The 19,273-nt window shown below is 39.2% G+C and overlaps 1 protein-coding gene across 1 annotated transcript in view; it reads right to left on the minus strand.

The window, feature by feature from the left end:
* WDR7 (WD repeat domain 7) overlaps positions 1–19,273 on the minus strand; it is a 390,669-nt gene that overhangs the window by 259,186 nt on the left and 112,210 nt on the right. The gene's annotated exons all lie outside the window — the stretch shown is intronic.

Below are 19,273 nucleotides of genomic sequence, written 5' to 3' on the forward strand. Positions count from 1 at the left end.
TAGCAGAGATGAACCTAAGAACATAATTAGAGCCATGCTGATTCAGGCCAAAGCCCATCGAGTCCACCATTCTGCGTCACACAGTGGCCCACCAATTGTCTATGGGGATCTTGAGCAGAAAGAGAAGGCAAGACCCTCCCTTTCCCCTGACACCCAATAAATGGTACCCAAGGGAATCCTGCCTGCCTCAAGGAACATAGAGGCGGCACATGGACATCCGTTTCAATAACCACCGATACACCGATAACTTACTTTATTAAATTTGTTTGCTACCCATCATGCAGCAAGGCAACTTTGGCTAGCTTACGAAACTGTAACATCTATATCCATGGTGGCAAACTTCTGGCACATGTGCCAGAAGTGGCATGCAGAGCCCTCTCTGTGGGCACACGAGCCGTCGCCCCAGTTCAGTTCTGCTGTGCATGCGCCTCCCACTGGTTAGCTGGTCTTTCGCTCTGTGCTGTGTATGCACTGAGGCACATGTGCATGCACAGGGGGTATGGGGGGCATGCACAAGTGCAGGGAATAGGGTACATATTTGGGGGCCGGGTGAGCATTGCATTTTGGGGGTGCGCATACATGCGTGCTTACGCACTCAGTCCAGAAAAGGCTAGCCATCACTGACTTATACATACCATATATATTTTAAAGCCAACCTCATTTCTTAACTGTGAAAATATTCAGGAACCTTGCAAGAGACCAACATCTGTTTAAAATATGAACCTGAACCTTATTTAACCCTTTAAATATGTTAAAGGGTTAAATAAGGTTCAGGAGAGAAGAGTTCTTAATAGGAAAGTGAACACAAGAACAAGGGGGCACAATCTGAGGTTAGTTGGGGGAAAGATCAGAAGCAACGTGAGAAAATTATTATTTTACTGAAAGAGTAGTAGATGTTTGGAACAAACTTCCTGCAGACGCGGTTGGTAAATCCACAGTAACTGAATTTAAATATGCCTGGGATAAACATATGCCCATCTTAAAATAAAATACAGGAAATAGTATAAGGCAGACTAGATGGACCATGAAGTCTTTTTCTGCCGTCAATCTTCTATGTTTCTATGTAAAAATATCTGGATGAAGGCTGACCCTGCCTCATACAGAAACAGAAAGCTTTTCTCTTTTGTGCCAATTATCAGGGGTTGTTATCTCCCAACTGAAGCCAGAGAGCTTAGTTTCAATTATTACTTTTTGATCATTCACATTTCTGCATTAAGTCTAAATCTCTGAAACTGAAGGCTTGTCACATGCATTTTATCCAGCTGAATATACACATACAGATGCAAAAATTCAACTAAAAGCACTTGAGGATTTTAAGGACAGGATATTGGAATTCCCTGTCTTTTATGGAGAGACAAATGCAAAGATGAAGAATCGTTAACTGAAAGCCACAGTACTTAAAGTCATTGTGCACCGAATTATTTACTTATTATTTATTTATTATCCTATGCATCAAATTCCTTGTGTATCCAATCACACATAGCCAATACAGAGTTCTATTATTTCTGCACATCTAATTGTGCACAGGACAGGAGCTTCCATTCAAGGGGCAAAAGCATTATTGGTATAAATAGCTAATAATTAGGTCCCACAGAGTTGGCCTTCTCCGGGTCCCATTGACAAAACAATGTTGTCTGGCTGGCCCTAGGGGAAGAGCCTTCTCTGTGGCAGCCCCGGCCCTCTGGAACCAACTCCCCCCAGAGATTAGAACTGCCCCCAACCTCCTTGCCTTTCGTAAGCTATTAACCCACCTATGTTGTCAGGTATGGGGAAGCTGAACCCCTGGGTTATATTATTTATGTATGGTATGAGTGTGTTGTATGGTATTTAAATAATGACTTCTTTTAATGTATTAGATTTATTACATTGTTGTTATTGTTGTGAGCCGCCCTGAGTCTTCGGAGAGGGGCAGCATACAAATCTAATTAATAATAATAATAATAATAATAATAATAATATTATTATTATTATTATTATTATTATTATTATTATTATTATTATGTCAGTACAACACAGCAAACGAGATCACTATGCTGGATTTCGTATTTTATCATCAGTCGGGTGCTTCCCAAGCACCTAGGACTGCATGATGTAGCGGCAAATTATGTTTGCCCATCCCAGTAAAGCGGCCTTTTGCAATTGACAGATGGAGATTTTGTCAATTCCGATGGTTTTCAAATGTCTGCTGAGATCCTTTGGTACTGCGCCCAGCGTGCCAAGTACCACTGGGACCACTTTCACTGGCTTATGCCAGAGTCGTTGCAGCTCGATTTTTAGATTTTCGTATTTCACTAATTTCTCTAGCTGCTTCTCCTCAATTCTGCTGTCTCCTGGGATTGCAATGTCGATGATCCATACGTTCTTTTTCTCCACAATCACGATGTCTGGTGTGTTATGCTTCAGAATTCGGTCAGTCGGAAGTCGGAAGTCCCACAGTAGTTTTGCTTGCTCATTTTCGACCACTTTTTCGGGCTTATGATCCAACCAGTTCTTTGCCACTGGTAAATGGTAGTTCCGGCACAGGTTCCAGTGGATCGTATTTTTTTATTATTATTATTATTATTATTATTATTATTATTATTATTATTATTATTATTATTATTAAAACTTCCAGATATTGTTGGAGGAAAAAAAAACCACCCAAATTCGTATTGATGAATTTATAAAGAGAGACGGGTGTGCGTGTGGGTTTTTGTGTGATGGCGGAAGCAATTGGCACACACGTATCTGAATAAATAAGAATGTGCTAATATTGAAAGATGCAAGACTTGCCATGGTTTATTTTCAGACAGAAGCTTCGTATTTATTGGAAACAGATTTCTGCAGTGACTGACCAGCGCTGCCCCCACACTCCATGACAGACAGACAGACTGCTTCACATTAATTCACTTCACACTATTTCTATCGATCCACAGTCAGTTCCCCAGTCTCTCTGCACACATTGCCTGTCTGGCTGCCTACATCCACATCAGCACATATACACAAAGGCCACAGAAAGATAACCTTTTGCTTTCCATTAAAGACACAGCAGCCATTTTTTTTTTCCTATCTGCAGCAACATCAGACATATAAATATACCGGAGTTTCTATTACCTGCTGGACAAATCGAGTACTCAAAGATTTCAAATGCATTCCAATGTTGCTGTCTTTAAAAAAAGAAAAACCCAGCATTTTCACATTTTTTAAGAACAGATGTTACTTTGTCAAAAAAAAAAAAGAAAATAAAAAAGTATAAGTGAATATTGCGCAGCTTGTGGGTGGGAGGGAAAAAGGTGAACAATAGATGCACAGAAAAGAAATTGCCATGATATATAGTATTGCAGTCTAAAGCATTAACCTGATCACAGAATCAATCTGGATTGTCCGTGTCGGTAAGAGATTTTTCTAAGATTCATGTGAATGCGTAGCCAAATCCAAAGCATGATTTTAAGCTGAAATATAATCTTGCAGTAATTGTAAGAACAGGACATACAAAAAACAAATAAATGCACCGCTTGTACGTAAATATTGACATTAGAAGATCTTTTGGTAAGCTAGTGGCATTTCTTCCCAAAGAAATAAGCACAGAAATCATAACAATCTAACAACTAAAACCCAGTACATTCACCAACCAAAATGTTGATGACACTGTTGCTGGCTTTCAGGGGTCTCAATAAAGAGATTTGATATTCCAATTTGGTTTAGAACACATTGTTTGTACTCGCAGATCAACACACTGGTCAACACACTGGTCTTAAGCATAAAACGTATCAGGAAAGACTTCATGAACTCAATCTGTATAGTCTGGAGGACAGAAGGAAAAGGGGGGACATGATCGAAACATTTAAATATGTTAAAGGGTTAAATAAGGTCCAGGAGGGAAGTGTTTTTAATAGGAAAGTGAACACAAGAACAAGGGGACACAATCTGAAGTTAGTTGGGGAAAGATCAAAAGCAACATGAGAAAATATTATTTTACTGAAAAGTAGTAGATGCTTGGAACAAACTTCCAGCAGATGTGGTTGGTAAATCCACAGTAACTGAATTTAAACATGCCTGGGATAAACATATATCCATTGTAAGATAAAATACAGGAAATAGTATAAGGGCAGACTAGATGGACCATGAGGTCTTTTTCTGCCGTCAGTCTTCTATGTGTCTATGTTTCTAATTAACCTAGTGGCGGGATTCAATTTTTTTACTACCGGTTCTGTGGGCGTGGCTTGGTGGGCATGGCAGGGGAAGGTTACTGCAAAATCCCCATTTCCTCCCGATTAGCTGGGACTTGGAGAATAGATGAAGGTAGGGCCAGTCAGAAGTGGTATTTACCGGTTCTCTGAACTACTCAAAATTTCCACTACTGGTTTGCCAGAACTGGTCAGAACTTGCTGAAACCCACCTGACTTACAACCATTTTTTAATGATCGTTTGAAGTTACAATAGCACTAAAAAACTAATCACCTTTTTTCACACTTATGACCACTGCAGCAACTCCATATTCACATGATCAATATCCAGACACTGGCTCAAATTTAGGATGGATGGATCGATGGATTTCTTTGTTTGTTTGTTTGTTTGTTTGTTTGCTGCCCTTCTCCGAGGATTTGGGGCAGTTAACAGCATATAACCATACAGTACAACAGCAAATCTAATTAAATTTAAAATTACAATGGTTGTGGTGTCCCAACAATTTGTGACCTTCTGATAAGCAAAGTCAATGGGGAAGCCAAATTCACTTAACAACCATGTTATTAACTTGTCAAGTGCAGAGATTCACTTAACAACCATGGCAAGAAAGGTTCCAAAATGACATGAAACTTGCTTAACCACTGTTTTGCTTAGGATCAACTGTGGCCGTAGGTTGAGAAGTGCATAACTTGCTAGGCCAAGCTTCCGAATCCTGGATGTTCTAGGGAAGTATGAAAGTATGAATTTTCAGCAATACCCTTTCTCTGTGGGAAATTTTAAGAGCTAAATTGTTTGCCAAAAGCCAAAGGCAAACAATTTGGGAAAGGCTATGGTGAGTTAAAATCTGTCTGGTCTGTTGGTGGACGGTTGCATTCCTAATGCCAGGTGCTATGAAACTAGGGCATATTTTAAAATATTTGTTCCCAATCCTTGATTAAGGTAAATCTAATAAATCAATATTTATTTATTACTTATTTATTAATTGGATTTGTATGCCACCCCTCTTCGAGGACTCCGATTGGACTTAGAATTAAGGTTCATTGAATTATTTGGGCCAACTTTGAGAAACGACCAAATCAGTAAGTCCTTGCTAGGTTAACTGCCAAGTGAGCAAAAATCCCTGTGTTTCTGAGGCTGCCGACAATTTGTCTGTTCGCTTGTAAACTGAGCAGCAGTGAAAAGCGCCATAAAAATAAATATATCGTAGATTAAGCATGCAATTTTAAGGATGCAAATATTAGCTCTGTCAGTGTATGCTATAGAGCAGGGTTGTTAAACTGGATCTATTTGAGGGCCGGATCAGCATTGCAGTTCTCCTCCGTGGGCTGGCAAAGGGAGGGAGAAGAGGGCAAAAAACTGGACGGATGTATACTGCAGCACTTTGCTGGCCAAAACGGTGCCTGTGGGGATGCAAGGCTTCAGGAAGCCATCCAGGCAGAAAACGAGACACAAAAGGCCTTGTGTGGCCCCCAGGCTTTCCATTTTGGTTGACAGAGTGCCAAAGGAGGCCATGTAGGCCAAAAATGGGATGCAGGGGACCTCACGTGGCCCCCACATACCCTGTTTTGACTGCCAGAGGCAACACTATTTGCTGTTTCCAAGCCGGCCCCACGGGCCACTTTAAACAGCCCCGCAGGCAACATTAAATGGCCCTGCGGGCCAGATGTGGCCCATGGGCCTTGAGTTTGACACCCCTGCTATAGAGAATGCTGTCACAAATGCCAGAAAGGATAATGAAATGGACATGCCCTAGCATCAGAAAGCTGAGTAACCCTTGCCTTTATTTTTATTTTATTATTTTACTTTATATATTATTTTATTTTTTTATTTTGTTGTTTTGTTTTGTTTTGTTTTGTTTTGTTTTATTTATTTATTTTATTTTATTCTATTCTATTCTATTATTTATTTATTTTATTTATTTTATTTATTTTATTTATTTTATTTATTTTATTTATTTTATTTATTATTTATTTTATTTTATTTGTCAGACTTCTAGGCTGTTCTCTGCAGATTCAGACTCAATATTAAAACTTTACAGTATGCGTAACCTGATCTGAAATCCAAATTGCCAACAAGACTCTATTTTTCCCAATAGTAGTGAACTTTTCTTTTATAAAAAAGATGAACAACTATCGAAAACCACAACGGAAACAAAGAGCTTTCATCTCTCGGTCAAAACAAGATTATGCTATATGGAAATCTTGAAGGTGGGAAGTTTAAACAAAAATCAATCATCAAGACACTAAAAGCTTCATAGAACTTCAACTGATGAAAGCTATAAAATTACTAGGTGTTTGAACTGTCTATTCTGGAATACACTTTCACTTTAGTACATGATGGAGCATGGAGATGTATACATTCAGACGTAGTAATGAGTTTGATGAGGACTGTTCCCACAATTACAGCATTCACAATATTGTACTGGTATTCAATGGTTTTGATTATAAATTAATGCCTTGCACTATGACAATCATTAAGTGTTGTACCACATGATTTTTGACAAATGTATATTTTATTTTATGTACGTTGAGAGCATATGCACCAAGACAAATTCCTTGTGTGTCCAATCACACTTGGCCAATAAAATTCTATTCTATTCTATTCTATTCTTAATAACCCAAGGGTGATTTTTCAAGAGGCAACTGAACTTTCTGGTTTTTCTTTGAAGATGTTTCGCCTCTCATCCAATAAGCTTCTTCAGCTCTGACTGGGGAATGGAAGGATTTATATTTGAAGAAGCCCCTTGGATGAGGAGCGAAACATCTTCAAAGCAAAATTTGTTTTTTAAAACAAAAGGTCTTTTTCTTGTGTTGTGGTTAGCTTTGGCCCTGCTCCTGCCCCAAGGACTGTGGATGTGGGGGGAGACATCCACATGCTGCAGGCCTGTTTTGCGCCCCCCAACACGTGGAATCTGCTGATGAAGGCTCCTCTGACCAAGAAGACATGAGTGACAGGGAGGAGGAGAGTGTGGCAGACAGCTCAGAAGGAGATCAATTATCTAGCTCCTCCTTGGATTCAGAACAAGAGTTAATGATACAGCCATGCATGCGGAGAGCGATGCATAGGCAACAACAACTGAGAGATTATTATCAAAGAAAATGAGGCCACCTGTGGTTGGGTGGGGGTGTGGTAATTAGTGAGGCTGCTATAAATAGCAGCCTGTGGGTTTGGCCATTGTGGAGGATTATCTGATCGTTGTGTTTCATGACTGCTTTACTGACTTTGACCTTTTGTGTGCTGATTTTTCCCCGCTTTGAAACTAAACCAGGGCAAAGTTTGTTTCACTTGTGCAAGAAGAAGGACTGTGAATTGCCTCACAGCTGCAAGCTAAGTATCACAGAACTGATAAGGGACTTGTACAAATTACCAGTTTGTTTGGAGACGAGTGCTCTTTGCTATACCAAAAGAGGGCTTAGTTTAAGTGAATTTTCATTATAAAGAACATTGTTTTGAATTTTCAAACGTGTGTGTGTGTGTCTGAAATTGTATCTGTGCATTTTTGGGAGGATTCTACCAGAGAGCCCGACAGAACACCTTGTAAGAAGTATCAATACCTTGGCAGATTTTTCTAAGGTGACAAAGGATTTTAAGCAATCTCAGCAAGGGGACACAATCTGAAGTTAGTTGGGGGAAAGATCAAAAGCAACATGAGAAAATATTATTTTACTGAAAGAGTAGTAGATCCTTGGAACAAACTTCCAGCAGACGTGGTAGATAAATCCACAGGAACGGAATTTAAACATGCCTGGGATAAACATATATCCATTGTAAGATAAAATACAGGAAATAGTATAAGGGCAGACTAGATGGACCATGAGGTCTTTTTCTGCCGTCAGACTTCTATGTTTCTATGTTTCTATGTTTCATTTCTTGGCAGTTTTTCGTTTTTTGCTTTTCCAATGTCAAAGCTGGAAAATATTGCTGACCAATGAACTAGGGATCACATTTTTCCCGTTTAAGTGTGACTTTTCATTTTTGGAAAAAAAAATACATTTTATTTTTAATCTTTAAAAAGATTAAAAATGGCAAGAGGGTACATATGATGCTGCCACAAGTAAACATACGCAGGAAGAAAGTGCAACAAGCACACTTAGGAAATACATTTATAATCTAAATTTAATTTGGTTAGCCTGGAGGCATCTCATCTGGCTACATAACTAATCGTATTCAAAGGTTGCAAGTGTACTTATTTGCTCCTTTAAAAAAAAGAAGAAATACAAAAAAAAGGGAAAGATATGGTTCAGTTCCCTGAACTTCACGATAATTTTACAGAAACCACTTTACCCAATCAATGCGAATATTAATGAGGAGGCAAGAGCAGAGCAGCTCTTCTGGAAAAAAAAAGAAATCAAAAGTATTTTGTAAGAGATTCCTTGGCAACAGCCAAGGAAAAGAATGGAGGGAAAATGCTACCAATAAAGATGAAATGTCCACTCTTCAACCCACATCAGTTGTGGGAAGGAAGGAAGGAAGGAAGGAAAGAAAGAAAGAAAGAAAGAAAATCCTACCAATAAAGATGAAATGTATACTCTTCAACCCATATCAGTTGTGGAAAGGAAGGAAGGAAGGAAGGAAGGAAGGAAGGAAGGAAGGAAGGAAGGAAGGAAGGAAGGAAGGAAAGAAAGAAAGAAAGAAAGAAAATCCTACCAATAAAGTTGAAATGTCCACTCTTCAACCCATATCAGTTGTGGAAAGGAAGGAAGGAAGGAAGGAAGGAAGGAAGGAAGGAAAGAAAGAAAGAAAGAAAGAAAGAAAGAAAGAAAGAAAGAAAGAAAGAAAGAAAATCCTACAAAATAAAGATGAAATGTATACTCTTCAACCCATATCAGTTGTGGAAAGGAAGGAAGGGAGGGAGGGAAGGAGGGAGGGAGGGAGGGAGGGAGGGAGGAAGGAAGGAAGGAAGGAAGGAAGGAAGGAAGGGAGGAAGATAATTATGCAGAAACTCAATGTAATCTGCATTTGGCAAATTATACTGTACAAGAGGAGAAACTGTAAATATATTCTTCCATAGATTTCCATAGATTGAGAAAACAAAAGCAAATCCAGAATAACTCTCAAAAATATTAAAAGTACATGAGAAGATGCACCATATATTGTTCCTGACATATTACATTTACATAGTTGCTGATACCTTTCACATGTTCTGATGGGTCCTATTGTTTTTCTGATAAAAACCACCATCACAAAGGATGTTGAATGAAAGGCACATAGGCCAAGAAAAAATGTAAGGCAAGTAGCTGTTGATTTTCACCCACAAGACTTCAAATAAAATATATTTTGAGCACTAAACTCCATAATACCCCAGGGAGAGTTTGGAATAAGATGGGAGGCTACATACATGGTTTCTTTAAAAAAATTAAAATTAAAATTAAAGGATGAAAATTTCAGGTTGTAACTACAATGCACATACCATCACAAATTGTCATAAAGCTCAGGTCTGTGTAAGATAACCATAGTAAACAAAAGCACTTTGGTTTTCAATCAAAATAGCCGCAAAAGCTTAATAATAACAATAACAACAATAGCAGAAGCCTGTAAAACCATCTGATGTGTATCTTTTTCCTTTATCTTTTGCTAATTATAAGAACAGGAGAAATGCATTTTGAATGTGTATTTCTAGGGCAGCCCATCTGGTTCTACCATTCATCTTTCATTCAAGTCATAATCCTCTCAATGCTTCATCACAGCAGGCTATATAAAAAGTTAAAAAGAAAGTCTACAATTAGACAGAGTTTTAACTTCAACGTCCAGGAGTTAATTTGATTACAAATAGAGCTTTAACCATCTGCTTAGTAATGTGTTTCAGAGGTCTAATAGAGCATGAATATTCCCAAATAGAAAAGAAAAATAGTCAAAGTGACTGGAAACGAAAGTTTTAAAATGAGATGTCAGTAACACACAAACATGGAAAATTTATTTATTTATCTATCTATCTGTCTGTCTGTCTGTCTATCTATCTATCTATCTATCTATCTATCTATCTATCTATCTATCTATCTATCTATCTATCTATCTATCTATCTATCTATCTATCTATCTATTAGATTTGTATGCCGCCCCTCTCCGTAGACTCGGGCGGCTCCCAACAGCAACAGAACCATTCATAACAAATCTAATAATTTAAAAAACATTTTAAAAACCCGATTATTAATCAAACATACATACAAACATGCCATACATAAATTGTATAGGCCCGGGGGAGATATCTCAATTCCCCCATGCCTGGTGGCAAAGGTGGGTTTTGAGGAGTTTACGGAAGGCAAGGAGGGTGGGGGCAGTTCTAATCTCCGGGGGGAGCTGGTTCCAGAGAGTCGGGGCCGCCACAGAGAAGGCTCTTCCCCTGGGACCCGCCAGATGACATTGTTTAGTCGACGGGACCCGGAGAAGGCCCACTCTGTGGGACTTAATCGGTCACTGGGATTCGTGCGGCAGAAGGCCGAGTCTACGGAGAGGGGCAGCATACAAATCTAATAAATGAATGAATGAATGAATGAATGAATGAATGAATGAATGAATGAATGAATAAATAAATAAATAAATAAATGGAAAGTTAATCTGGGAGATTTTCTAGCACTACTGAATCATTTAAAAACAAATTCAGCTAAAGGATTCAGCTAACTTAGTTTGGCATGACTGGTGGGCTATAAAACTATCAGTCCGAGTTCTAGTTTTCCCTTAAACATGGAAGCCAAGTAGAAGACTTTACATCAATTATTTTAGCTCATCACAACATATCTCACAGTGTTGCTTTTGTGGGCAAACAGGAGAAGGGAACACTACGCATGCTAACTTGAATTCGACAAAACAAAGGACACACGTCTAATAAGAAAGAAAAGTTAGCGGTATTGTTGAATCACAACAGTGAGAGGAGCAGCCAAAACTAAAGAATGAACTTTCAAATGGGAAAAAAATCAAAGTTACAAACAAGTGTTGTGGCTATAAATCCTTGGCAGCTCTTTTGAACACTCACTTGTTTCTTAACTAAGTGTTTCAAAAATATTTTGCAACTACAGGCCACTTCATCAAAAAGTACTGTAGGAAGACCATTATTTTTCTCAAGTTCTTATCTTTAGAGCAATGGTTGTCAACCTTCCTAATGCGGCGACCCCTTAATACAGTTCCTCATGTTGTGGTGACCCCCAATCATAAGTCTAGCCCCAATTCTCCCAACAAAGCTTTAAGCTGATTGGCAGGAAGGTCAGAGGGACGCCCCCACTGTAAACACCTGACTGGTCGGATTGTAAAAATATGTTCCAAGGCGCCAGAATAGAAACTTTAGTTCCTAACACCATTGGGAATATGTGTTTTCTAATAGTCTTACGCAACCCCTGTGAAACGGACATTCAACTGTTTAGAGCAGTGATTTTCAACCTTTTTTGAGCCACGGCACATTTTTTACATTTATGAAACCCTGGGGCACATTGAGCAGGGCGGGGGGAGTCTAAAAAAAGTTTGGACAAAAAAAATATCTCTCTTCCTCCCTTTCGCTCTATTTCTCTCTCCCTTTTTCTCTCCCTTCCTTCCTCTTTCTTTCTTTCTCTCTCTCCATCCCTCTTTCTTTCTCTTCCTTCCTCTCTTTTTTGCTCTCTTTCTCTCTCCCTCCCTACCTCCCTCTATGTCTTTCTCTCGCTCTCCTTCCCTCCCTCTCTTTCTCTCTCTCTCTTTCTTTCTCTCTCTCTTTCTCTCTTGCTTTCTTTCTCTTGTTCTCTTTCTCTCTCTCTCTTTCTTTCTCTTTCTCTTGTTCTCTTTCTCTCTCACTCGCTCTTTCTCTCTCTTGCTTTCTTTCTCTTTCTTTCTCTCTCTCTTGCTTTCTTTCTCTCTCTGAACTTCGCGGCACACCTGACCATATCTCACAGCACACTAGTGTGCCGCGAAACACTGGTTGAAAAACACTGGTTTAGAGCATGGGGGTTCTACTTTTTTGGAGAGTAAAATAAATGATTATAATTGTATTTGGGTAATCCAGTGGTGGGATTAATGGTTCGCACCGGTTCAGGTGAACCAGTTATTAAACTGTTATTGTATAAATGAGTGGTTCTTTAAATTAGGGTTTTTTGGATTGTTTTTAATATTAGATTTGTTTATGTTTGTCTTTTTATACCGTTGTTAGCTGCCCCGAGTCCTCGGAGAGGGGCAGCATACAAATCTAATTAATAATAATAATAATAATAATAATAATAATAATAATAATAATAATTTTAAAAAATTACCCCTACTTTCAAAGTGGATCTTGGATGCTGCACTGCAAGAGAGAAACAGGCAACGGAGTGGCTGGCATGATGGAAGGAGACGGTGGCTTTCTTGCTTCCTTCTCCCTGCTCCTCCTTCCTCATTTAAGCTGCTCCATTTAATCGATTTTTTAATTCAATTTTTTTTAATGCCGCCCTTGGACTCAAGGTGGCTACAACATGTTAACAATAGCACTTTTTAAAACACAGTCAGCATATTGCCCCCACAATCCGGGTTCTCATTTTACCCACCTCGGAAGGATGGAAGGCTGAGTCAATCTTGAGCCGGTGATGAAATTTGAACCGCTGACCTGCAGATCTTAAGTCAGCTTTAGTGGTCTGCAGTACTGCACTCTACCTGCTGCGCCACCCCAGCCCATTTCCCATTTCTCCATTGTAGCGCAGTGCAATAATGAATGAATGAATGAATGAATGAATGAATGAATGAATGAATGAATGAACCAAATATTCTGATCTCAAAATGGGTTTGAGTTCTGGCAGTTATCTGATGTCTCAAAAAGCATTCAGAAAATATTCCTGGACATATGAAATTGACCTATTTCATGGTTGGCCCCTTTCTTAAACACCTCTTTTGGGGTCAGAATATTCCCTCTGGTCTATAGTCCAAATTGCAGGTATTATGTGAAAGAAGATTTAATACAGATACTGCAAAGTGAATCCTTGTTTAACGGTATCCTTATTTGTATAATTTAAACACAGTCCAAATGACAGAATGGGAAGGATGCTACATATAAACTGCAATTAAAATTCTGTGCAGTATTTATTAAATCTGTAACCCTGAGTTTTAAACCAGCTATTAAAAAAAACCTTCTTATTCACGAGGGATATTCCTAGAAGAGTTTTTGAAGATTATGCCTCTGGATTAAGCAACACGGAAATTGTTGATGGCACCTTAGGGCTAATGATATTAGTGAGCATTATAGTAATAAATGGGTGATATTAGTTGTTCTGAATGGTATGGTATTGATCTCTGCCATTCATCTTCTTCTGATTTGCTGAAGAACTGAGCTTTTTATAATGCTAATGGAAATTAAGAGCTTTACAAACATAGCACATGAAGACATGGACATATCTTAGCAACCAAGCACTTAAGAAGCACTGAAATATAAATATACATATATTCATTCCTACATTAGTTTGGGGAGCAGGCTCTCACACACATAAACACACACACAAACACACACACACACACACACATATGTATACATATACACATACACACACACACATATACTCATACTCTCTCTCACACACACACATACACACATTTATCTACACAAACACACAAATATATCTATAGATATACGTATTGCCTAAAACACGATCTAAGTATTGCCCACAAAATCATATGCTGCCTGTCAATGACTACTTCAGCTTCAACCACAACAACACAAGAGCACGCAACAAATTCAAACTTAATATTAATCACTCCAAGCTTGACTGTAAAAAATATGACTTTAGCAATCGAGTTGTCGAAGCGTGGAACTCATTACCAGACTCAGTAGTGTCAACCCCTAACCCCCAACATTTTTCCCTTAGGCTATCCACGATTGACCTCTCCAGGTTCCTAAGAGGTCAGTAAGGGGCGTACATAAGTGCACTAGCCTGCCTTTCGTCCCCTGTCCAATTGTCTCTCCTTATCTCATATATCATATATCTTTTCTTCCTTTCATATATCTTCTCCTCTACTTTTATATCCTTTCTTTATATATAATACCTCATGTCTATCCTCTTCAATATGTATTGTGTATTGGACAAAATAAATAAATAAAATAAATAACATAAATATGCTGCAGTGCTAATACTCCAGATCAAAACAATCTGTTTTAGCGGTAGTAGTGGGTTATGCGGTCCTATTAAGGCACATTTTGAAGCTGTGCGCATACGTGCAGGTCGCACGGACAAGCAAAGGGGGGCGTTCGCCCAGGTTCACCTGGTCCACCAATTGTGGCCCTATTTGGAGAGGGAGTCTCTACTCACAGTCACAGATGCCCTTATCACCTTGACTACTGTAATGCTCTTTACATGGGGCTGCCTTCGCACTGCCCCCACTCTTCTTGCCTTTTGCAAGAGTGTAATGACTCATTTGTGCCATCAGGCTTGGGGCTATTAATTAGATTAGATTAGATTAGATTTGTATGCCGCCCCTCTCCGAAGACTTGGGACGGCTCACAACGACAACAATACAATACACAGAGTACAAATCAATATAAGTTAAAAAATGAAATTTAAAACCCATAGATATTAAAAACAATCATTACTACACAATCACACCATTCTCATATATTGCAGTCAAGAATAAAAGGTGGTAGTGGGGGAAGAGATAGTTATCCCCCCCCATCCCTGGCGACATAGATAAGACTTCAACATCTTGCGGAAGGCTGGAAGAGTAGGGGCAATTCGAATCTCCAGGGGGAGTTGATTCCAGAGGGCCGGGGCCGCCACAGAGAAGGCTCTTCCCCTGGGTCCTGCCAAATGGCATTGTTTAGTCGATGGGACCCGGAGAAGGCCAACTCTGTGGGACCTGATTGGCCGCTGGGATTCGTGCGGTAGAAGGTGGTCCTGGAGATATTCTGGTCTGATGCCATGTAATTACTTGCCCCCTGGCCAATGAACAAAATGTATGTTTGCTGTGTGAATGGGAGTGATTGACTTGTAAGAAGCTTGGGTTTTGGATTAGTTAATTTTATAGTTAATTGGATTTAAGATGTTTTCATTGGGTTTTTTTTTATATGTTGTAAGCTGCCCTGAGTCTTTGGAGAAGGGTGGCATATAAAACAAACAAACAAACCAATGGCAGACATAACACCTGTAACAGTAGAGAGGTTTACTAGGCCCAAAATGGGGCATGAGAGAGAGAATGCAGCGCCCACCCCCATGGCCCACTTTTTTGTCCCAGGAAGCTGTAGGGAGGGATGTTGTGTGCCTGCGTGGGGGCAGCTTGAGGGGGGATTGTGCGTGCATGCACGGGGAGGGGGCGTATTGCATTATGGGTGCCGGCACCCATAATGGTTAGCCATCAATGATCTAGCCTAACTACAACAATGGCTGTTTTATGTTTCATGAAACAACGATTAATTTGATATAGAGAATTTTCTTCCATTTTTGTTAATGATACTTTCTGCCTGTCTTCTGCCGCACGAATCCCAGCGCCCGATAAGGACCCACAGAGTTGGCTTTTTCCGGGTCCCGTCGACTAAACAATGTCATCTGGCGGGCCCCAGGGGAAGAGCCTTCTCTGTGGCGGCCCCGGCCATCTGGAACCAACTCCCCCCAGAGATCAGAACTGCCCCTACCCTCCTTGCCTTTCGTAAATTGCTCAAGACCCACCTATATCGCCAGGCATGGGGGAATTGAGACATCTCCCCCGGGCTTATATAGTTTATGTATGGTATGCTTGTGTTGTATGATTTTTAAATGATGGGTTTTAGATAATTGTTAATATTAGATTTGTTACATTGTATACTGTTATTATTATTGTTGTGAGCCGCTCCGAGTCTTCGGAGAGGGGTGGCATACAATCTAATTAATAATAATAATAATAATAATAATAATAATAATAATAATAATAATAATCTGACTACAAGCATAGACATGATGCTGTGGCAGAGATGATCCACTGGAACTTATGCCGGAACTACCATTTATCAGTGGCAAATAACTGGTGGGATCATAAGCCCGAAAAAGTGGTCGAAAATGAGCAAGCAAAACTACTGTGGGACTTCCGACTTCAGACTGACCGAATTCTGAAGCATAACACACCAGACATTGTGATCGTGGAGAAAAAGAAAGTATAGATCATCGACATCGCAATCCCAGGAGACAGCAGAATTGAGGACAAGCAGCTAGAGAAATTAATGAAATACGAAGATCTAAAAATCGAGCTGCAACGACTCTGGCATAAGCCAGTGAAAGTGATCCCAGTGATACTTGGCACGCTGGGCGCAGCACCAAAGGATCTCAGCGGACTTTTGGAAACCATCGGAATTGACAAAATCTCCATCTGTCAATTGCAAAAGGCCGCTTTACTGGGATCGGCAAACATAATTTGCCGCTACATCACGCAGTCCTAGGTGCTTCGGAAGTGCCCGACTGGTGATGAAATACGAAATCCAGCATATTGATCTCGTTTGCTGTGTTGTACTGACATAATAATAATAATAATAATAATAATAATAATAATAATAATAATAATAATAATAATTATAATTATAATAATTATAATAATTATAATAATTATAATTATTATTATTATTATTATTATTATTATTATTATTATTATTATTATTATTATTATTATTATTACCTTGTAGTTAATAATGTGGGGCTAGTCTCATAAAGCTTTATTGGTTAAAAAACTGATTTTTTTTCCCCACAGCAAAGTTAAGATCAGCTACCATTTTCAGACATAAATTGTAAAACCGAGTGGAAATTACAACTTATACCCTCCCTCTTCTAACTGCATCAGAGAAGGGCAAAATATGTGCCTGAAGCTCAAGGTTACTCCTTCCTATCACAGACAGGTTATCGTGGTATCTGATGCAGCCAGCCTTTGCATTAAACCGAATACCAAGAAATATTGAGGGTTATTTTGAGAACAGCTCAGAATGATATTACATAAATCTAAATTATGTAAGTCATTTAGACTTAACAAGATCATGATACCTCTTTCAAAGAAAATCAATTCAAATTTAAACACATAAAGCAGTCTGGACCAAAGGAAATTAAACAAATTCCAACCCATTAAAAAAAGGGGGGGTTAGGGAACAAGATAAATTAACTGAACTGATCTCATAGAAGTATTCTTTTACGAGTTTTAAGTTGGGAGGTGGATGAAAGGTTTCGTGCCCAAGGTTAATTCACAAAGTTGACTTAATTCAGAATAAATGACGGGACGTAGCCATGGAATTGCCATTGGGGTACCAGTCAATCTCATCTCAACTTGCAATCTTTTCCAGCTCTAAACTGACAGACAGCAAAGGAAAAGATGATCTTATCTATTAAAAAAAAAAAAGAAAGAACCCTTCATGTCTAAAAGGACAATTGAGATAGGAAGCTGAAAGAGCATAGCATATTCTTGCAAAGCAAGACAAGAATGTAAAAGGTTTATTAGAAAAGCAGCATCACAAAACACAAGCATGCACTGTATTCTTGAATTAGGGCCAATAAATAAAAATGTCTGCTAGATACTGTTCTGTCTGGGTCACTCCAGAAGCCAAGACCAACCCAAAAAGAGAAGCCAGACACACCTGTAAAAGGCAAAGGCAGTTTATAAAATTCAAGAAAAACACAGGTAACAGAAAATGTCCTTACAAACAGGAAAATGCTGTATCTTCAGATATATCCACGAAGACAAAAGTCCATGCAGCAATACAGGATTCTTGCTGCCAAGACGAGGCTGTAGATAGCAGACCTACACCTCCCACGGGTCTTCCAAAGCTGCTGGGCCACAAGCCAGGAACAGAGACACCGAGAACAAAGCAGGACACCGTAACTCCAATTGATAACACTCCACATGGCTTCAAGGGCTTGCCTACCTTTTAAACCCTGCTAAGGAGGACCACACCCAAGCCCAGCTGTTCCTAATTCAGTGCTGATAATACTTCTTTAATTGCTCCTTTCTTTGATCTGAACGTCTCTGTCGCATGTCAATGACGGCTTGTGCGTCATCACCTAATGACTCCAAGCTACTGGCTGGGGAGAGCACCCCCCCTCCTCGGGGCTCTCATGCTGTTCTCCTTCGTCCCATTCCTGACTTTCCTCTCCCCCATCCGACTGTTCAGCCCCCTCCTCTTCGCTGTCCTCCTCCTCCGGGCATGGAGCCAGCAGAGACACAGCTGGTCCCTGAGCAGCCTCAGGCTGAATCACAACAGATACATATTGAAAAGCAGAGAACATTACACTTTTCTGACTCATTTCAATGCACTCACCGAAGACAGTATGGAAATGAGAATGGGCAGTTTTGGAATCTTTAAAATACTCTGAAATACTCTATGCAAAACCTTGGTTTAATTAGCCATTCGGTAGAAATACTGTTGGATGGGAAAATGTATGAAATCCAAATATGCATAATTCATACAAATGATAGTCAACACGAGTTGCGCCTGCTTACTTCTTTTGTACACTTATGTAATTATGCAGATGGCATGAATTGATTTGGATGGTTTCCAGAAAGGAAAGGGGAGCTTTGTCTATTCTTTGGGTGCAGAAATCGAAAATACATTTTAGTGCATTGCATCTGTGGTTTCCTAACTAAGTCAGTTTCAACTGGTGGTATTGCATTCATGAAATATTGCTGAATTTCGACATTATGCATAGCTCAAGAGATACAATGTTTTTTTTTAAAAATGTACACATTTAAAGAGATTTTAAGAGGATTCTGAACCATAAGAAGTATCTGTATTTTAAAATATTGTTTTGACCGTACCCATACACACATACACATGCTATTTCCCAATGAAATATTTCCAAAACTGCTTGAAAAGGTGGTCTGAAATTGTTCTGTTTAAAACATTCGTGATCTCTCCTCACCTTTTTGCATTATTGTGACCTATTAATTCTGAAGTTCAATGAAATTGCAAATTTATCAATTGGTTCTTCCTCCACCCCATATCTCCATTATTAAGAGGGTCACCCAGAAGGTAATGCGCCACATTTTTTTCTCAGCCCACGGAGAGGGGCGGCATACAAATCCAATTAATAAATAAATAACAAATAAACAAATAAACAAACAAACAAACAAACAAATAAATAAATAAATGGTACGAATACGAAACCTTAGATATACATTATTTGAATTGTCAGGAGTGGGTGTGTAAATTTTGCACTTCTTCAGACAGATAGCGTAGCTGCAACAG

Source organism: Erythrolamprus reginae, chromosome 2, assembly GCF_031021105.1.
Source record: "Erythrolamprus reginae isolate rEryReg1 chromosome 2, rEryReg1.hap1, whole genome shotgun sequence".
Taxonomy (NCBI): domain Eukaryota; kingdom Metazoa; phylum Chordata; class Lepidosauria; order Squamata; family Dipsadidae; genus Erythrolamprus; species Erythrolamprus reginae.